The sequence below is a fragment of the Dreissena polymorpha genome, chromosome 6 (genome assembly GCF_020536995.1).
Source record: "Dreissena polymorpha isolate Duluth1 chromosome 6, UMN_Dpol_1.0, whole genome shotgun sequence".
NCBI classification, from domain to species: Eukaryota; Metazoa; Mollusca; class Bivalvia; order Myida; family Dreissenidae; genus Dreissena; species Dreissena polymorpha.
The window spans coordinates 20,153,719-20,170,979 of NC_068360.1; the positions used below are offsets into that span (position 1 = coordinate 20,153,719).

The window sequence follows — 17,261 nt, forward strand, 5'->3', positions numbered from 1 at the left end:
TACTTTGAGGTCAATGTTCTTTAATTTTTATGCCCCCCGTAGGGTGGCATATAGCATTTGAACTGTCTGTCCGTCCGTCCGTCTGTCCGAAAACTTTAACATTGGCCATAACTTTTGCTATATTGAAGATAGTAACGTGATAGTTGGCATGCATGTGTATCTCATGGAGCTGCACATTTTGAGGGGTGAAAGGTAAAGGTCAAGGTCATCCTTGAAGGTCAAAAATAAAAAATACAATCCAAGGGAAGTAATAAGCTTTAAAAGGGAGATAATTTCTAAATCTGCCAAATGATATATTGAAATTTTATTTCAAAGCAGTGCAATAGGGGGCATTGTGTTTCTGGCAAACACATCTCTTGTTTATTTCAAGTTTGTCCTCACAAATTCAAAGCCTACTATATGTTAATTAATTTATATTTCAAGTACTGATTGTGAAATCTGAGTTACCTAAGTATTTGTGTAATGAGTGATAATTTTTTAATGCAAAGTTGAAAGAAATGTATCTACTTAATAATGCATTATTTCACATTGAATAAGCCATTACTTTCAATCATAATCAGTTATATTCAACTGGCTGTAATAATATTATCATGTCATTTTTGGCCCCTGTAAACCAAATTACACCTAATGGACTAGACATGGATGTTGTTCTTGCAAGTTTTATTGCCCATTTGGGGGTACAATTGTTTGCCATTAATTAAGATTTGTGTCTGAAACTAAAGTGAAATTTTGGAACATTTTTGATACTAGGTGCAAAATGTATTGCACATTCAAGGCAACAGTTCAGCTTACGTTACACCATTTATCTGAGTGGTCTCCCATTTACCATTCTACCACTTAGAAACGTATTTTGAAGCATTTGTAGTCCCTCAGAAAGTTACATTTGATTAAAGACATTTCTTACTAGATTCAAACTTTAAAGGCTTCATTTCCAACCCTTAGATACTGATGAGCAGCAAACAGCATAAAACCTGAACAGATTGCGAGTGAGTTACTTGCAGGCTGTTCTGGTTTTATGCTGTTTGCTCAAAGCCATTTTCACTATGCTTTATCAGTGTGAAAGGGTTAACACCAGAGTGACAACAGCATTTAAGGTCCATTAGCAAGATACCAGAAGTTTCTGCTGAAGTAAATGTGTAAGGAACAGTTTACTGAACAAGAATCTAAAAGTTTATCAAAAAGAAAAGGTTTTTTTAGAATAAGTACACATTAATGAAACAAGAAGGGGTGAGATATTGCAAACCAATCCTATATCAATCAGAAAATTGGAAATATGTATCATGACTCTAAGGGAGCGTGATATTTTGCGAGCAAGTAAATGCCCAGAATGATGTTTATGTTATTTCTGATTGGCTAGATATTTATTTATGCCCTTGTTTTAATTAACCTTAGCATTACATTATTAGTATTTACGAGAGTGGATGACAGTTTCATTTGGAAGCTAAGATCATAGTTATATCTATGTTTTTCTTGTTTTGTTACTATTCATTATACTGTTACGATCGCTTCATTTTAATTTAACCAGAAAGAAACAATTCGTTGTTGTTGTGTTGTTGTTTATTTACTGACTTTGTTACAGTACAGCCAAAGCGGAACAAACGTATTTCGCGATCCGCGGCGGCAAGGCGAAACGAGTCGATGCCGCGTCAGTCGTTGAAGCCGCGTCAGTATGCGGCGGCAAGTCGCATTTCGCCGCGAAACTTCGCATCTGTCCGCCGAGGCATGCCGCGGTCCGCGACATGATGCCGAGTCGATGCGATCATGAAATATTTTATTTTTTTAATTATTAGTTACATGTAGTTAACAAATTTTGAAAGAACAATTATAATAATAATTAAAATCATAATAAATTTATTGTGCGCGGATTGTATTAGCATATACATGTAAGCATAGTTAATGTGTCTGGCCAATTATTAAGTTTGTTTCCCGCCCGTAGCGTATGTATTTCACACATAAACAAGGTCACGTAATTATGTTTTCGCACATACAAGTGGTCAAGGCTCCAGCATATGGTGGATTTATAAATTAATTGCATGTTGATTCCGCTATTATATTTTAGCTGAGAAAATTAGCAGTTTGAAGCCACATCAATAATCAAGACAGTGAAGACGTATTTGTAGTTTTGTTAATTATCAGCTTATTATAACTATTGTTTGAATATGCGTATATAAACACGTTTTATTTTGTTCATATTATACAGTTAATATCACTACTAATTACCCGATAATCCCGTATATTCCAGTTTTAAAGCAAATGCTGGTAAATATTTTAGATACACAAACATTCTCGATATTTCCTTAAGTATCAAATACATTTTGGCATTTGTTACTATTTATAGAGATGATGAAATAATGTCTAATCGGGGCGTTTTTTTTTCTCCACTGAACACGCGATTTACGCCTGACGTGATGTTCATGTATTTATACAACACAAAATACACCCAAACTTTCCAAACGACGTTCTACATGTCTGCATAATTTTCGCGCGCTTTTTATGAAACAAAGGATATTTTAGCACTGTTTATTTGTCGCTAGAATTTGCCAAAGGACGCGTTAGCATTAAAATTCGGAAGTGTGTTTCGGATTACAAATTTAATAATGATAATCGAACGAAACATAAACAGTTGCGCGTAATTAATTCTACGCTACACATACATGTAGGTGGATATCTTTTCACTCGATCCGCCGCGTACGTATGCGGCGGATTTACTCCGCGAAAGTACGCGTGGTTAATACAGACTCGGCGTCGTTGCGCGGATCGATGCCGAGTGCCACGGCGATACGCCGCGTGAACACACGATTCGGCCGCCGCGGACTAATAATCTGGCCGTGGCGTAGCCGCGGATTATGTTTGTGCCGCTTTGGCTGTACTGTACATACGCAAAATATTACATGCATGCTATATTATTTTACCACACGTTCTGCAGTTTTTAATCTGTATTCAAATGATTAAAATAATTTTAATATTCAAAACAATCTGCAGATTAATATCAAGATACTGTAATTTGACCCCCGCTCTTGCCGCCCAAAAGCGCAAAGTAAAAATGTTTGCCGTCACACAATTTAATGATATGACAGCCCTGAAAGAACTTGACAGTCTTCTGCAAGAAACAAGACAATTATTTAATATGTAAAAACTATTTAAAGCAACATACCCCATTTATAAATACATTGACAAAGTATGTTATCTAAAAATCAAATATTATGAGATTCACTTTGTAAAAAAAACACATATAACTGAGTATGCATAAAAATTATCAAAAAACGTTAGAATCATATTTATTGGAATGATGGCATATATGAAACAAGTGGAACGACGATAATTTAATCAAAATCTCTTTCCCATCCATGTTTTAAGGGAACTGTTAACGGATTTTGGCATTTTTATGTCCCCCACCACTATAGTGGGGGACATATTGTTTTTGCCCTGTCTGTTGGTTTGTTGGTCTGTTTGTGTGTTTGTTTGTTTGCTCAAACTTAAACATTTGCCATAACTTTTGCAATATTGAAGATAGCAACTTGATATTTGGCATGCATGTGTATCTCATGGAGCTGCACATTTTGAGTCGTAAAAAGTCAAGGTCAAGGTCATCCTTCAAGGTCAAAGGTCGAATTTACGGGTCAAAATTGTTCATTTAATGTACACTTGCAATATTGAAGATAGCAATATGATATTTGTCATGCATGTGTTTCTCATTCAGCTGCACATTTTGAGTGGTGAAAGGTCAAGGTCATCCTTCAAGGTCAAAGATCAAATATATGGGGACATAGTGTTTCACAAACACATCGCTTGTTTCAAATGTCATTAGATATGATGGCTTACAAATCTTTTATAAAAAAAAAAGACTTAAATATAAAAAGTTTATAGTAGGAAAAAAAGTTGAAAAAAACAACGCCTTTCACTGGTACTCGTACCTGTCATGTCTTGATCTGAAAGCGGATGCGCTACCACTGCGCAACGCAAACTTTTACCTTCCTAAGCAAAACATAATATCTATAATATCTGGGGATAATCACTAGTTAGTTTAGATGGCAAAGTCCATGCCAAGACAGCTATTTTTAGGGTTTATGACATATCAAAATATTCTTTAAATCTCAACTTAACACCCCGAAATTTTTTTTAATTTGCTGTAATAAGGTCATCCCCCAAGAAATATCACAGCGAGTTAAGTCGAGATATAGAGCGAATATAAATACGAAATAAACGCTAGTAACTTTCTTTCTGATATTGCTAGAAAGTGAGCGTCTTTGACAAATCAATACAAGTAATAAAAGGTATAAAACGGAGAAAAAAACCTGCCTTAATGGCATAGATGTTGCCATCTTGACTTTTACGTGATTACCCCCTCTGAATTGAGAACGTTTAAAGCCTTTACCAATAATAGAATTGTTTTATGAACGATATTTAATTTATTTTCTAAGAACATTTTTACATTAAAAATGGTCAAATAGAAATTCACTTAAGATGGTGCCTGAAAAATTCTCAGAAGACAATCATCAAAAAAAGTTTTTTAGTGAAAATTGTAAGAATTAGAAAAGTCAGTGTTAATTATCTTATCTATTTCAACATCCTCCTACATCCGAGCATTTTTATCGCATTTTAACACTCAATCAACTGGATCGTCTTTTCGATTTGCGCTTTATTAAGTCCATTGGCAAGCCAATGGACATTAAGACCTGGCCAGCCGCCTCCAGGCCATTTCTCTACATCCTTTCAAAGTAGTCCTGGTTGATGCCCAGTGTGCCAAGCTGGTCAAGCCTGTAATGGGATTGTCTTCACCAACCCATTCTTAGACTTAAGTCAAAAACTAAAAAAATATATTCCTTAAAGTTTTAAATACTAAAACTAATGGAAAGTCGAGTCTGCTGCCTGTCAGTGTACAGGTCTTATTGTATATTATTCCTACGAACTAGATTCAGAGGCAAGATGAAATTAATGGAGCCGTTGACTCGGCGATTTTATTGCCCAATTGGGAAAAGTTCCTGTTCCAGCCCAATAAGGATATTTGTGAAAACCCCCTGACATTGGGAAATTTGCATCGTGAAGTCTTCACATTGGGAAATTGGTGTATTTGATTTTTTGCTCGGAAATACTTTAAAATTGATAACTTAATATTGTCAAGATGTAAATATTTTATTAACTTTGGTTAAAGACAGAGCTGCATAGGGAAACTTAACTAGTGATTCATGTTATTAAAAAAAAAAATCAATAAATTGTATTTATTTTTAGAAACCTTTAATTTGGATTTTTAGCTCCACTGGCAAGAGGCCAGCGGGGCTTATGTCATGGTCCTGTGTCCGTCGTGCATTCATCCGTGCGTCCGTGCGTTAACTTTTTCTTCAAACATCTCCTAAACTACAAGTCCAATTCTGATAAAACTTCTCACAAATGTTCCTGGGGTGAACCTCTTTCAAATTTGTTCAAATTATGCCCCTGGGGTCAAATTTGACCCCGCCCCTGGAGTCATTAAATTGAACATATGCTTATATAAAACCTATTTTGTGCAAACTTAAAAAATCTTTTTGTTTATGTTGTTTGCACATAGCCATTTTCACTATGCTTCTGAGTGGGAAAGGGTTAAACGTGTTCTGAATGGTCATGTCTAATACATTGCCTCGGAGTGCAGGGCGTATTCCAACAAACAGTTTTACCCTAATTATTTATTTCTTTCCATGTTTGTTTTTAGCTCCACTGGCCAGAGGCCAGAGGGGCTTATGTCATGGTCCTGTGTCCGTCGTGTCCAATTCTGATAAAACTTCTCACAAATGTTCCTGGGGTGAACCTCTTTCAGATTTGTTCAAATTATGCCCCTGGGGTCAAATTTTACCCCGCCCTGGGGGTCAATAAATTGAACATATGCTTATATAAAGCCTATTTTGTGCACACTTTAAAAATCTTCTTGTACATAACCTTTGGGCCTAGTGCTACCCCATTTGGTATGTAGTGACATTTAATAGTTCTCTACCAAGTTTGTTCAAATTAAGCCCCTGGGGTCAAATTTGACCCTGCCCCAGGGGTCACAAAAATGAACATATGCTTATATAAAGCCTATTTTGTGCAAACTTTAAAAATCTTCCTGTCCATAACCTTAGGGCCTAGGGCTACCAAATTCGGTATGTAGTGACATCTAATAGTTTTCTACCAAGTTTGTTCAAATTATGCCCCTGGGGTCAAATTTGACCCTGCCCCTGGGGTCACAAAAATGAACATACGCTTAAATAAGGCCTATTTTGTGCAAACTTTAAAATTCTCTTGTCCTTAACCTTATGGCATAGGGCTACCAAATTTGGTATGTAGTGACATCTAATAGTCCTCTACCAAGTTTGTTCAAATTAAGCCCCTGGAATCAAATTTGACCGTTCCCCAGGGGTCACAAAATTGAACATATGCTTATATTGGGCCTATTTTGTGCAAACTTTAAAAATCTCCTGTCCATAACCATTGGGCCTATTTCTACCAAATTTGGTATGTATTAAAATCTTAAAGTTCTCTACAAAGTTTTTTCAAATTATCTTCCTAGGGTATAATTTGACCCTGCCCCGGGGATCACAAAAATGAACATACGCTTAAATAAGCCTATTTTGTGCAAACTTTAAATATCTTGTTCATAACCATCGGGCCTAGGGCTACTTAATTTGGTATGTAGTGACATCTAATAGTCCTCTACCAAATTTGTTCAAATTATTCCCCTGGGCTCAAATTTGACCCTGCCCCGGGGGTCACAAAACTGAACATATGCTAATATAAAGCCTCTTTTGTGCAAAGTTTAAAAATCTTCCTGTCCATAACCATTGGGCCTAGGGCTACCAAATTTGGTATGTAGTGACATCTTATAGTTCTCAACCAAGTTTGTTCAAATTATGCCCCTGGGGCCAAATAAATCCCTTGAAGGCTCCTATTAAAAAGTTGTTCAAGAAAATTTGATTCGTCAAAAAACATGGCCACAGGAAGTCGTTGAACTTTGCATGTTTATGCGTTTTTGCTATTTATTCATTATGGGATGAATAAACTATTTTCTTCTCAAACTAAAAGTTTATCAAAATACACTTGGAATAACTTTTTAATTATAAGAGATAAATGCATTCATGTCGAGCGTGAAAGGTAGACCAACATGTTAACTATCCATAAATGTTAACCCTTTACCAAACAACACATTTTGGACTGCCCCAAATTGAAAGAGATTGCCGACGAGAAATAATATTGTAAAGGGCTATTTATAAATTGGCTGGGTGGGGTAGAAATCATTGTGATAAAAGGAGAAATTGCTCATCATGAGCAATTTCTCCTTTTTGAAACCGGAAGTCCTGTTTTCAAAACGAAAACAAACTCTTCAGAAGTAAAGAGAAAGTCACATGCTTGAGCATATTTCAACCCATGCGCATTGCACGCTTTTTTCGCATAAAAAAACAGTGGAGTGATACAGGACCATCATGGCCCTCTTGTTTTATGTCCCCCACCACTTATAATGGGGGACATATTGTTTTTGCCCTGTTTGTTGGTTTGTTTGTTTGTTTGTGTGTTTGTTTGTTTGTTTGTTTGCCCCAACTTTAACATTTGCAATAACATTTGCAATATTGAAGATAGCAACTTGATATTTGGCATGCATGTGTATCTCATGTAGCTGCACATTTTGAGTGGTGAAATTTCAAGGTCAAGGTCATCCTTCAAGGTCAAAGGTCAAATATATAGCTTCAAAGTTCAAAGCAGCGCAAAAGGGGACATAGTGTTTCTGACAAACACATATCTTGTTCTGACAGCAATTGTGAGATTTGTTGTTTTTTCCTTAATTGGGAAAGTTCCGTTTTCCGGTACTTTATAAAGAAGGAAAAAAAATCGCTGACTGACTTGACATTCAGGCATGGTCATTCTGGTTATTCTCTATTGAGATGAGTTTGTGTGGGGAAAGCAAGACAATCCTCTTAAATTGACTGATGGATTTATGTTCAACACATGTCCTATTAATGAGCTTGTAAATTGCAAATAACAACAATACTCAGATGGTGCTCAATATATATAATATCATACATATATAATTGAGATGCATATTGAGCATGCGGTATTGCTGGTAATTTTGACTTTAAGAAAATGTCTGTTTTACAATAGCAGGAGATATTGTTGATCGTTTCTTTGAGGCAAGTTTATATTTTCTTCAAATCAATTTGTTCATGGTGTTACCACTTTAACCCAGGGACTCTGTTGCTCTCGGTAGTTAACCACTGAAGGATGTATCTATTGATTGGTGACAATGTCGGCTACAATTTTCCCAATAACATAAAAGATTTGCTGCTGTAAAATTGCACTGTAACAGATATTGTGGATAAGGAAGGAGATTTATTCCCAATAGAGTATCTGTCTATTTTTAGAAAGTGACAGTGTGTCTGGTTGTAATACAGGAGACTGAATTAGAAGCTTAGTTTGATTGCTTTGGTCTGTACATTACTTATTTAATTTCATTTAATTTGATACCTATTACCTTTAAAATTAAAAAGCTTTGAGATCCAAGTGTATCTTTTGATTTCCAAAAAGGACAGTGTACATAGCTGTTTCACTTAAGTAAAAACCAGTAACACGGTCTATGTCTTTGTAGTTTTGCTTTAAATGCACTTAATTAATAGTTATATATAGCTAAACAGTGGCTCTTGGTTAAGTGTGTGTTTACAACTGGTGACTGTGAGGGGCAACTTTTTAAGTGATAAAAAGACTGTAAACAAATTCATATTACACATTTTGTGATGTGCATGTCCATGTAAAGGAGGTTTAATCAGGTAAACTAGCTATATCTGAATTTGCTGTGAAAATGTGTAGCCTTGAAATTGAAATGGCAATACCTTTCCATGCTTTACAGATGTTTATGTCATGTTTTAAATAACGATATTGAAAGTAGATCGTTGTGCATGCAATGGATCTTTAATTCCTATTTGCACGTGCTTAAAATGAAAACACATTGTTATAATTAAATAATCGGTAAAGGTTAACATATAAAATATACTTATAAGAAAATCATCACTACACGTTAACTTATTAAATGTACTTTCATTTTGAGATAGTGGCTTTGAAGGTTAAGGTTCACGTAGAGGCTTCAGTTTGAAAAACATGGGACCCCTAGCATTGAACTCAAATTTGACTAAACGAAGAGTGCCACATTAAAAATGTTTACATATTTGCTTAAAAGGGTGGTTTTCCTTCAAACTGCTACCAATTTTGTGCAGCAAAATCTCATACCATCGACAAAATCAATCAAAATACAAAGCGATTTTAACACAAAAATAGACATTATTTTCAAAAATCTGAATGATGTTTATTCAACATATTTCGGCGAAAAATTATATAAATAGTTAATAATATAAATATTGATGAGGGCAAGTTACGCTTAAATAGTAATTTTTTTTACATATCTAGAAATATTAAAACTCGAACACATGTCATTTCATGACGATGGGGGCAGCCATTTTTAGATTAATAAAATTGAAAGAAACATGCTTAAAACTCACTCATTGCCTAATTGACATTCCAAACGGTTGACGATGACAAATGCATTGGGTTGTAATCTTTCCGTTGATGTGTGCAAACTGCATGATCAGACCTCATAAACACTCCAAAAAAATAACTTTGAAAGAAGCATTTCGCCAATGTTTACAATTGTTGTCGAATCACATGTACTTGTATTATTGCACACAAAATAGTACGCTTACAGACTGACAGAAAGATCGATACGAAACTCCGTTCAATTCATCACGGTATACTTTTTTATTGATAATATATAATAATAATTCACTTCAACAACCTAAATGTAAAAATAATTCTTTTACACGAAGTTTACCTTGCTCTGCGAAAACAGGCTTTATACAGGAAAGTGTGGTCCCCAACTAGTCTGTCTGCCCAGGCTTTATACAGTAAAGTGTGGTCCCCAACTAGTCTGTCTGCCCAGGCTTTATACAGTAAAGTGTGGTCCCCAACTAGTCTGTCTGCCCAGACTTTATACAGTAAAGTGTGGTCCCCAACTAGTCTGTCTGCCCAGGCTTTATACAGTAAAGTGTGGTCCCCAACTAGTCTGTCTGCCCAGGCTTTATACAGTAAAGTGTTGTCCCCAACTAGTCTGTCTGCCCAGGCTTTATACAGTAAAGTGTGGTCCCCAACTAGTCTGTCTGCCCAGGCTTTATACAGTAAAGTGTGGTCCCCAACTAGTCTGTCTGCCCAGGCTTTATACAGTAAAGTGTGGTCCCCAACTAGTCTGTCTGCCCAGGCTTTATACAGTAAAGTGTGGTACCCAACTAGTCTGTCTGCCCAGGCTTTATACAGTAAAGTGTAGTCCCCAACTAGTCTGTCTGCCCAGGCTTTATACAGTAAAGTGTGGTCCCCAACTAGTCTGTCTGCCCAGGCTTTATACAGTAAAGTGTGGTCCCCAACTAGTCTGTCTGCCCAGGCTTTATACAGTAAAGTGTGGTACCCAACTAGTCTGTCTGCCCAGGCTTTATACAGTAAAGTGTAGTCCCCAACTAGTCTGTCTGCCCAGGCTTTATACAGTAAAGTGTGGTCCCCAACTAGTCTGTATGCCCAGGTTTATCAGGGACGACCCTTTCCTCTATCATGGAATTTCAGTTTAAAGGAAGTCTCTTATATTAAAATCCAGTCTAGGCGGAAAGTATTGTCACCCATTAGCTTGTGCAGACTGCACAGGCTTAACAGGGACGACACTTTCCTCTATCACGGAATTTTTGGTTTTAAGAAATTCTAAAAAATTTAATCCAGTCTAAGCGAAAAGTGTTGTCCCTAATTAGCCTGTGCAGCCTGCTCAGGCTAATCATGGATGACACTTAACAAACATGTATTGACACTTAACAAACATGTATTGACACTTAACAAACATGTATTGACACTTAACAAACATGTATTGACACTTAACAAACATGTATTGACACTTAACAAACATGTATTGACACTTAACAAACATGTATTTAATCTTTTATCATGGATGACTGTGCTTAACAAACATGTATTTAATCCTTTATCATGGATGACACTTAACAAACATGTATTTAATCCTTTTTTCCAGAGTTCACCTCATATATTTTTCTGGTTACATGACCAAAACTATAACAACTGTAAGATTGAATAGATCTTATTTATTCAAAGACTGATGAACTTTGATATTCTTAAGCTCAAAGAATATTCAAAACATAATTATTGGTTATATCCTTAATTATTGCTTAAAATTGAAAATTATATTCACATGCACACAATTATTTTGGAACATTTTTAGCCGGATTTTTTTCGAAAAAATCTCGGCTTATAGATTGATGTTGTCGGGCGGGCGGGGGGGCGGGCGGGCGGGCGGGCGGGGTGGCGGCGTGCTCGAAAATGTTAAAGTTCTTATTTCATGGTATAACTTTGGTATGCTTGGACCTAGAGTCTTCAAACTTGACATGAAGGTTGGCCAGGATTAACAGATGACCACTGGTCATTTCAAGGTCATTCATTTGAAGGTCAAGGTCACTGTGACCTTCAATATAAAAAATGTTAAAGTTGTTATAACTTTGGTATGCTTGGACCTAGAGTCTTGAAACTTGACATGAAGGTTGGCCATAACTAGTTAGTAACCACTGGTCATTTCAAGGTCATTCATTTGAAGGTCAAGGTCACTGTGACCTTGAATGTAAAAATGTTAAAGTTCTTATTTCATGGTATAACTTTGGTATGCTTGGACCTAGAGTCTTCAAACTTGACATGAAGGTTGGCCAGGATTAACAGATGACCACTGGTCATTTCAAGGTCATTCATTTGAAGGTGAAGGTCACTGTGACCTTCAATATAAAAATGTTAAAGTTGTTATAACTTTGGTATGCTTGGACCTAGAGTCTTGAAACTTGACATGAAGGTTGGCCAGAACTAGTAAGTAACCACTGGACATTTCAAGGTCATTCATTTGAAGGTCAAGGTCACTGTGACCTTGAATGTAAAAATGTTAAAGTTGTTATAACTTTGGTATGCTTGGACCTAGAGTCTTGAAACTTGACATGAAGGTTGGCCAGAACTAGTAAGTAACCACTGGACATTTCAAGGTCATTCATTTGAAGGTCAAGGTCACTGTGACCTTGAATGCAAAAATGTTAAAGTTCTTATTTCATGTTATAACTTTGGTATGCTTGTACCTAGAGTCTTCAAACTTGAAATAAAGATTGGCCAGTACTAGAAGATGACCACTGGTCATTTCAATGTCATTCATTTGAAGGTCAAGGTCACTGTGACCTTAAATGTTAAAATGTTAAAATTGTTATAACTTTGGTATGCTTGGACATAGAGTCTTCAAACTTGACATGAAGGTTTGCAAGCACACTTAGATGACCACTGGTCATTTCAAGGTCATTCATTCTAAGGTCAAGGTCACTGTGACCTTGAATGTAAAAATGTTAAAGTTCTTATAACTTTGGTAGGTAAAAATGTTAAATGTCAATTCAAGTTCATATTTGTGACCTTAAATGTTATTGTTGTTCATGTATATGCATGCATTCAAAACATAACACAAGGTTTGCTCATGCCTTGAAAAGTACTTACATTTCATTTTGACCTTTGAACAATATTTCAGTAATTTAAGTATTGCATTGACAAAAACACGAAAGGTACTTTCCTGTCATTTAAATCAAAAATCCGGCTTCAATGCGGTCATCTCCGACCGCGGAACTCTTGTTGTGTATTGTGTCACTGTAGAATTTGGGCATTACTACTTATGGTTTGCGCTCTGTGTCAGTCAGTCAGTCAGTCAGTCAGTCAGTCAGTCAGTCAGTCAGTCAGTCAGTCAGTCAGTCAGTCAGTCAGTCAGTCAGTCTGTCATACTTTTCTGGATCCTGTGATAACTTTAAAAGTTCTTCATATTTTTTCATGAAACTTGAAACATGGACAGATGGAAATATGGAGATTATGCACATCATTTCATTTTGTTCCTACGTCAAAAATTCTGGTTGCTATGGCAACAAACATAAAAAACAAAAACATTTTTTTTCTGACAATGATGGAGTTTCACTGGTTGGGGACCATATTGCTTGACAATAGTCTTGTTTAATCAGAAACAATCATCATACATGTATAAGCATACATGAATAAATGTGTTACTGCAAGTGTAGTTTACAAAACTTTATTAACCATCAAATAAGATGGAAAGAGCTCAACATATTAGTTTCACCGGTTGGGGACCATATTGCTTGACAATAGTCTTGTTTAATCAGAAACAATCATCATACATGTATAAGCATACATGCATAAATGTGTTACTGCAAGTGTAGTTTACAAAACTTTATTAACCATCAAATAAGATGGAAAGAGCTCAACAAATTATTTTACTATGTTACATTGAGTGGTTATTAATTATCCAGTGGTTAACTGAGGTCAGGAGTTATTGACCAGTGTCCAGTGACAAATTTATGAATGAGATCTCTTCAGAGGGTATTGACCGAGTTTGGAGGGTATTGACCAAGTCATTTCAGTTCATGTAGTGTCTGGCCTAGGGTTACTGGCTAATGTTTAATTGCAACACTGGAGGCAGAATAGGGTTTGGTTTATGGCGTATGGTGATTTATGGCAATTCTGATTTAAGAACCTGATTTGTTTTTGCATTCTTAATGACTTTGGATGCCATGTTGTCTGAGGTTGCAATCATTTGATTGGGCGCTTAAGAGCTTCTGATACTTTTGTAAATCAATAATGCACTGCAACACTTTATTTTAGAAGTTTTGTTTTTGTAAGTTTTTGTTTTTGATTGATATGAGCATCTGGCAAAACAGGGCTTAATGCATGTGCGTAAAGTGTATTCTGCACAGGCTTATAAGAACACTATCTGCGTACACTGGATTTACATTTAGAAGAGACCTACTTAAAACAAAACTAAAAAAATGTAGATAGTGTTGTCCCTGATTAGCCTGTGCAAACTGCATTTTTGCACAGGCTTAACAAGGAAGACACTTAATGCACATGCATACAGCCCATTACACCTTTTTATGCTTCCCCCAAATTTTTTGGGGGGGAGCATATAGTCGCCGCTTCGTCTGTCTGTCTGTGTGTGTGTCCGTCCGTCCGTGCACAATTTTTGTCCGGGCTATTTCTCAGCAATTAATGACCGGAATTCAATTAAACTTTATGGAAAGCTTCACTACCAAGAGGAGATGTGCATATTATCAGGGGGTTCTGGTTGGATGATTTTCCACAGAGTTATGGCCCTTTGAAATTTTCCATTAACTGTATATATAGTGCAATTCTTGTCCTCCCAACTACTAACTGAAATTCAATGAAGCTTTATGGGAAGCTTAACTACCTTGAGGAGATGCACATGTTATTTGTGGGTTCTGGTTAGATGATTTATTTAGAGAGTTATGGCCCTATGAAATTTTTAAGTTGCTAAACCATCCATCGTATTATTTTGTCCAAAGTTATGTCCCTCAAGACGTTTCCTTTTATCTGAATATATAGTGCAATATTGTGACAAAAAAAACTTTGGGGAGCATCACCCGTCTCCGACGGTTTCTTATACATATATAAGCTGTTACATAACTAAACCTGAATTTAATGACACCATGGAGTGGGGGCAAGAAATTATGCCCAAATAGTACTCCATTTCCTTGCCATTGCAACATGCAGCAAAGATAAATTATTTATAGTATCCATGACTATTGATTTTGATTTCTGTTTTTATAAATATGCAATTGATAGTCATGTAATTGAGACAAGTTTAGTTGTGGAATATAAAGCTAACATATATTATTTAATTGTAATAGATCATCACGGCTCACACTTTTCTGTTATATTAATGTATGCAATAAATGTAATCAATATTTATATGAAGCATACACATACAAATATGCCCCTGCAAGCATCAGTAATAGATTAATTATGATATTGATGCAGGTTTCAACAACAGTTTATAATGAACATTGCACAAACTACATTACAATCTGACAACTTCAGTTTACTGTAAAGATCCAAATATTTGGCAACATTACAGAGTTGCTAATGAGAACACTTAAACTTCATCATTGTGGTGTGCCAGTTTTTACAACACAGTTTTTTTTAAGGCCCTTGGCTAGACAAGTTGATGAGTCTAAGTGACTGTCTCTTTATCATGGCTGTCCTAGACATCAAAGTTGTTCATCTTGTTTTGTCTTTGTTTGCTAATGTATCTCATTATTTGCACTTGTAAAACAAGAAAGTCTAAGTAAGTTTTCTTTTGAGCACGTTGAGAACATGAGGATTTCAAAAGTACATGTATTTTTATATCAAATGCTTACTTGTTGTTTTGTGTATATAAGCATCATACACAGGTCAAAATACACTATATTTCAAAATGAAATTCATCATGAAATTTGTTGATAATATTTGTGGGAAGAATATCTCTACCAAGTTTGATAATCAACAAGATTGCCAAAAGGCAGGCGGGACAGTCCCGCTTTTGGGCCCTTTGTCCCGGCGTCCCGATATGAGACGATTTGTCCCGACATGACGTAAAAAACGATGTAAGGTATATAGACTCCCAATAAAATTCGCTATTCAAGCTCTGTTTCGCTAACACTTACCACCACTAATCCCTTTATTGCCCCCAATCAACAATCTGATTCTACTTCTCGTGCGTACCAGTGTTGTTTATGACACCTTATCAGCAATTAATCGGCTTATTATTGATTTTATCAGGCATTCACACCATGGTGGTCTTCAAGATAGTGGTCGCTTTATGCTATCGATAGTTGTATTATAATGAAATAAATGTTGAAAATGTGTTTGTTTTTGTCTTTGTTTGAAACTGTTTACAAAACAATTGTTTTGTAAAATTAACTCTACGTCATTAATAAGTATTTTACATTCAATGTTTAGTTCCAAAATAACGGGATAATCCGAATGTGCAATATACCAAAATCGCAACAAACTGTCCAATAAGTGATACCCATCCTGTCTAGTGTAATTGGGTGTAATTGTAATAAAAACAACGAGGTGCTAAAAATTGCATGACAGTTTGACCCTACTCCAATTAAGTTAAAAACAACGAGGTGATATGCATGACAGTTTGACCCGACTCCAATTAAGCCGCGACAATTGACAAGTAACAAACTGCGCATGGATACATGCTTAAAACAACATCGCAACAAACAGTAAAAGTGGTACCCATCTTGTCTTGTGTTATTGTAATAAAAACAACGGTAGAGGCGTTGTTGGCAGTTAAAATGAACACAAAGACGGTTTGCTTCCACCAAAAACTACCTCGGAAATGTGTACGGCCGGGCATTCAGTGTCAAGCTGATGTAACTGTTCGGTAGAAAGTTTACTGTAACCAGTACTTTTAGTGTACTGGATAGCCTCCCCTTCGTTAATGTTTGCTATTGAAAGTAATATAATTAGTGTTGTTGTCGTAATGTTCCAGATTTTGTACTCTAAAAAGATGAATATTATCTTCGTTGTTTGCTATTGTCTTATTTAATAAAACTGTTATTGTTATGTTTTAGATTTCATGCTACATATCAGATGTTTTATGTCTTGAATAAAAGTATCAAGAGTTTTTGTTAGTACTATACTGACTACAGTAAAGGTGGAATGATCGTTTTAGGTGTCCTGCTTTTTGGTCTAATGTCCCGACAATTTTTTATGGAATGTCCCGCTTTGGACCTAAAAAATTCTGGCATGTTTGCAAAAGCACTTCTGAATTATTGCCCTTTAAGTATACAAAGTTTGCCAAATTTACCTTTTCCACCATTTAGTTAAATAGTTTTAATCACTATCAAAATTGGTCACAATGGTTTAGGGCATAAAATCCAGATGACAGGTAAAATTTTCTGAGGCACTTATGAATTGCGGCCCTTTAATTTTATTATTGACCACTTACAATAACAAGCTTTATGTACGCAGCATTTTAAACAGGCACATTTTTGGACAAGTTTGCACTTATCTCTTTATTATTAAATACCTAATTCTATTAGAAATTCTTGTCACTGAAGATGCCTTAATTGTAGAACAATTTTCAGTTTGGGTTTTATGACAATTGTTGATTGTAAAAATGTAAGATACTGCTTATGTATTTAAATATCTCATGTTCATACAGTTTGCAAAGTATACCTTTTAAAAACCAGCACTGTAGGATTATAGGTGGATTATAGGAATGCCAGCTGTCAATCCGTTTGATCATCTGTCCATACTTTTTGTGTCAGCTATATAAATCCTATATCAATCAAAGAATTTTCATACAAATAAGCTAAAATATTATTATGCATAAAAGGCATGAGTCAGTCTTA

General features: G+C 35.8%; 1 protein-coding gene across 3 annotated transcripts in view; it reads left to right on the forward strand.

Annotated features, from left to right (window-relative positions):
* Window positions 1-17,261, forward strand: part of LOC127835102 (muscleblind-like protein 1) — a 305,570-nt gene that overhangs the window by 22,754 nt on the left and 265,555 nt on the right. The window contains exon 1 of one of the 3 annotated variants that reach the window (XM_052361372.1): window positions 8,612-8,765. The exons of the other annotated variants lie outside the window; for them this stretch is intronic. The gene's annotated coding sequence lies outside the window, so the exon portion shown is untranslated. Of the gene's footprint in view, window positions 1-8,611; window positions 8,766-17,261 lie in introns of those variants that run through there. 3 annotated transcript variants of the gene reach the window in all.